Here is a 5,895-nt window from a genome sequence, read left to right as displayed (position 1 = left end):
AAAAAATTTGCTTCTGCCACAAATTTATTCATACATTAGTTTTCGAGAAGGATTTTACAGATGTATGATTAAAAATGGTAGCATATCATTCAGGCTGGGGTATTGTAAGGGCTTTTCCTTTTATTAATTCTAGAATTCCAAGCTAGAGTTGATGTCCATGTTGATGTCCATGACATATTTGCAAGCGACTTTATGTATGTGGTTTAACAATTGCAAATTAAAGGGTCCGAGAGGTGTATGAATTTCTAATATTCTTTTTATTTGTGTTTGTGAACCCTGCCTATTATGTTAATATGTCTGCTTATAGAAGAAACATACTTTCAAAATGGTTCACTTTTTTTTCTTTTAAATACTTCTTTGAGCACAGCAGTGTAGCTATGATCCCACATGAAATTATGATGTCCAATGATTGATAAACACCTGCACAATCCATGTCATATCTGATAATAATTTCATTTATATATATCTCTGAAAAGAAAGATAGTACATAAGGCATGTTTACACAGAGAAAAAAACTAAATCACAGTTAATTTGGAAAGAGAAGCACATATAACAAGTTTTGAAACATTAAAGGACTTTAAAAAAAAAAAGTCATGATTAACTCAGTCTCAGTTCATTCCAAAAACTCGGTTAAAGGGGAACATGAAAGTAATACAGGTTTGGGATAAGACAAGGGTGAGCAGATGAGGACAGCATTTTCATTTCATTTTTCATTTCAATTGGTCTTAAAATTAAGAGCATTTAATCCTCCTAATCTTGATAGCCGTATTGTTAGAACTCCACTCATTTAAATAATATAGTTTGGACCAAATGTAACATCTGTTAATAGAGGGGAAAAGTGATTTCATGGTAGTTTTGGTATTAAATTATAAGCAAGCTACATTTTTAAGTTCCTTTTTTGATTTTTGGTGATCCCATTAAATCCCATTATCCCAATAAATGATCATCATGGCATCTAAATTTCACAGATACAGAGGACACATTGGCTTATTCGTTTATAACTATACTTTACATAATTGTCTTGACCCACTGTATTGATGATTGTAAAAAAAAAAAAAAACTTTGAAGCTGCTACTTTGAAACAGTATAATTTGCATAACAAACAAATGCAATTGCTTATAACCACAGTATAGCAACAGGAAAAGCCAAAAGGGGGTGTTGGGGGGGTCGAAGGGTTACAATAAATGCCTGAGATTCATGCAAGGTTTGTCAAAAATGATCCAAGGGCTTCATTTAAAATGAAATCGACACATGCCAGTGACAAGTACAGATAAACAAAGGACTTGCATAGAATGAATGAAGATCGTGAGAACATCTGAGATATCTTCAGCACCTTTAAAAAACATCTTTCCATTCCCTGAACATGTCTCTTAGCAAATCAAAAACAAATTCATCAGCTGATTCTGACTCTGAGGGAATAAAAGATTGACTTTGATTGTATGTATCAATGGGTAACATGAGTAATAAGCCTAAACCAATAAATTGTATGTTGAACAACAGTTCCTAGGTCGTTCTTGCACCACAAAAATATAATCCATCATATAATTTCTTTAACATTACATGGTTGCCTTTTATCAGTTTTCTTATGGCTAAAACCCCTTCCTTGGATAAAGCTCATCATGAAATAGCATATCATAGATTTCCACATTATGGACATTTAGAATATAATAACAGAAGATCAATTAATACATTTAAAATCCATACATTTTCCCCAGACTTTCTGCCACTGTTTTTCAATGTGAATCTCATATAGCTGACAGAATAAAAAGATGAGGCAAAATTCTCTATAAACACAAAGCAAGTTAAGAGGCCCAAACAATATATTGTCACTAATTTAAAAGATAGTTCACCCAATTCTGTCATCATTTTTTAGATAGATAGATAAATAGATATAAATATATCCTTTAGCGCTTACAATAAAGTCAAGTAGGTTTGAGACAAAGTAAGGTTGACTAAATAACCGATCAGAAATAATTTTCAGGATTGGGTTCACTATCCCTTTAATGTAGCAAAACAAACAAACAAAAACATCAATTCATTAAGCATTGGTAAAATAACTGTAATATTTGTAGGCTATCATCTCATACTCTCTAATTATTTTAACTGTTAGATCAGTTAAACTATATAAATCAATATCTCCCATGTGTAACAGGACACACATCAGCAAGAGCCCTCCCACAGATTGATGAGTTCATAATTCTACATCACTAGTGCTGACGGTGTCAGTACATTCAAACCGTGCCACTGTGTGCGTTGCAAAAGGAGCAAGGGCAGTTGACAGTGTCTTTAATGCCAAATCACTGGCTAGGCTTAGAGGTCATGGATTTAAGATGGTTTCAGTGGATAGTTGGATGGATGATGTTGTTCATTTTATTTTATTTTTTGAATTGGTATTTTTAAAGCATGAAACTAAAATCAATGATCAAAAATAGTGTATTTCATAATTTACTCAATGTAAATGAAGATATGTCTTACTGCTTGAATATTTGTGAAATTACTTTTGATTTAGTAATTACATTTGTTACCACTCAATGGGAAAATGCCCAAACACAGGCAGATCTCAATAAATACGTTATATGGTAATATTGTATATTAAATTGATCTTTTACACTGTGATAATTGTACTGACATAATGGTGTATGATACTCTAAATTGTTTTATGGTTTTATATATAAAAGAAGTGGTCCTGCAACAACAAATGGAATTTAACAAAAAAACATTCTACCAATGTTTCTTAAAATCACACTAGTTCAGAAGTGGCTTTTATTCCTCTTCTCTTCAGTGGCTTAAAATGAACTTAATTTTTAACGGAAAAATATTGCCTTAAACTTTGGCATGATGATATTTATTTTCAGTAAACAAAATAGTTTCATATAGCCTCTGTTCTAAATAAACTACTTAAACCTAGTACATAAAAATATATTGTGCTCAGGAATGTTCATCTTATATTTTTTCAACATAATGTATATTTTGCTATGCTTACTATATGGAGCATAAATGTAATTTTCAATAATTGTCACAGTGTCTCATTTATCATGGTGGCACATGGAGATTGAATGTCCTGAAAGCAAACCGATAGATAGATAGATAGATAGATAGATAGATAGATAGATAGATAGATAGATAGATAGATAGATAGATAGATAGATAGATAGATAGATAGATAGATAGATTCTGCTTTAATTACATGATTTGATTAGAATATTTGATTTAACTTTTTTCTTTTTTTCGTGTATGCACATTTTGTACATATAGGTTCCACATGCTGTGTGTGTCCTGTGGAGACAAATTCAGATGGTCCATTAAATACAGAACAAGTCACTTAAAATGAAAAATTAAGCAGAATTAGTTTCCAGGGCATTGGAATAGTTGATTAGGACAAATCCTCCCAAAAATAAATAAATCATTAAGTTTGTGATTGTGAGTGCGTGGGAGGCAAGGTAACAGTAATAGAACATTTATGACACAAACTGTGTGGGAATCACTGGAGTGATTCATTTTGTGAAGCTAAGTTGAAAATACAAAACTACAGTAGTGCTGAGCGATAGATTTTCATTACTGTAATTCAGATTGCAGTTGTTGAATGAATGCCTATGTAGAAAAAACGATTTGCATTGGGGGATTTATATTAATAAATTAATATTTAAAATAAATATGACCTTTTTTACATAACATTTACATTATATATTTAATTAACAGAGTGAGGAGGAGCAACAGAGTTCTGCAAAAGCTGTAATAGTGTGCACTAACAAATGCAGTGAAATATTGAAATAAAATGACAGTATTTCCAGTGTACAAGAAGGCTGTGCATGTAATCATGGAACATAAGTTGTAGTGCACTAATTAATATAAAATAATATAAATGCAATATAATCCAAAACTAAATTCATAGTTTCAGATAAGCAGCTAACAATGCGATTTTTTTTTTTAATGCCATTACCTGATTTGATATTTAACACTAAATAACAGTCAGTCTAGTCGTAAAATTAGTCCACAATTTTAGTTAGGACTTATCGGTATTGTAATTGAGAATTGTACACTGTTGAATTGTTTTTCATAAAGGCATTTTTTTAATTTATTTAGAGTACAAAATGTGTATTTACTGAGCAGAGGAAAGTTGTGTTAAACAGGTCATATTCAGGAAATTATGAAATGATTAAAAAATGTTTGTTATGTGGGTCTCCTTGACTTATTACTAACACAATTAAAATGGTTTTAACACATATATACATATCAGATTTATAAAAGGGACATCATATCTCTAGACTGTGATTCAATTACAATCTTAATCAGACATACTTTTAAAGAGCTATGTCATTGGTTATGATTTAGTACAAAGCACAACAAATGTTTACTCCGTTATCTGGTCTAATGTGTTAAAATAGTGATTTAACATCTGTAATGATTAACTACTGATACTTTGCACAGCTGGAACTACATTATTAGGATTATGGGAGTCAAAAAGCAGTTATAGAGGAATCTGAAATTGATAGGGGCACCCATTTTTGTATTTTTAAGTGAAATAAATCGCTTCCTTTTCCATCCTTGATTAAAGCACTTCAATAATAAAAAGATGTACCACTCAGCACTACTTTGTAAATAGTCCACAGATGCTTTTTTATATACGCTAGCTAGTAATTACAACACAGATGCAGAGTTACAGTAAATATGGTAAGGGCGTATGCTTGAGTTAAAATACCATTTGAATTTGTTTAGATTTATTAAAATTTCTTGACTTCTTTAAATCCACATGTGACTCTCCTGGGAAACTGAGAACCAACAGCTCAACATGATTACTGTGCATGATCCATCAAATTCATTTGGCATGAAAAGCGAAAGCGTTCTGTGACAGCTATAGAGCTGTTCGGTTTGCTGTTCAGACTGATATAATGGGTTTCCTTTAAAAGGCTTTTAGAAGAGATGATTTTATTGTCAAATAAGTGAAAATATATTGTTCTACAACATAAATTACAGAGTCATGGTTCAAATGTGATTTTTTAAACTTTGAAAAGTTGCTACATAAGACCCTAAATGGTGATCCATTAAGGACTGTCACGACAAAATGCACCAAAATAGCTCCTTTTGGGTACAACAGCTTGCCACTGGGACAGTAGCCACAAAGGGACACCTTAGTGTCTTTTTTACCCTCTAAATTGTGCACATTAGTACCTTATAGTAATATGTACTTTAATGGTACGGTAAAAAAACGGTAAAGAAGGTAAAAAATTGTCCTTTCGAGGCTACTGTCCCAGTGACAAGCTGTTGTAGCCCTAAAGGAACTGTTTTTTATTTTTTCTCATTTTATTTTCAACAATGCACTTATTGTGTTCATGTTGTGTTGTAAAACTCTTTTGCTGCTGTTATGTACGTGTAGCAGTTACACTGTTATAGCAGTGTAATGACATATGTTATTACATGCAGGTATTTTTGTCAATGTAATTGAAAGTGCTTTGTATAAAATGATAAATTTAGTAAATGTAAGTGCATAGCAGTTAATATAGCATGTACACAGATGATTTTTGTAGTTCTCAAGTAGCAACTTGATAGCAAGCACACAGTCATTTCAAAGTTCACATTAGATTTGACCATTTACTGTATGTTGTAGAACAACAGTTAATATTAATCTTAATATATAAGTTATTATACTCAAATAAAACTTAATTAGGAATGTATAAGAAACCAAATTAGCCTTTCATGTTCGCCAACCGGTCTGTGTATCATTAAATTTTTGATTTAGTATTGAAGGAAATAAATAAAAAATGGAAATGACTCCTTTTTTTTTAACGAAAGTAACAGCTTGAATATTCACATGGGAGGGAATTAAATGTCGCTTTCTGCTAGTAGGTCAGCCAAAGATCAAATTGTGCCATCATCAGTTTTTTCGCAGTATCACGC

This window comes from Carassius gibelio, chromosome B20 (assembly GCF_023724105.1).
Source record: "Carassius gibelio isolate Cgi1373 ecotype wild population from Czech Republic chromosome B20, carGib1.2-hapl.c, whole genome shotgun sequence".
NCBI lineage: Eukaryota > Metazoa > Chordata > Actinopteri > Cypriniformes > Cyprinidae > Carassius > Carassius gibelio.
This window is presented reverse-complemented; position numbering follows the sequence as displayed.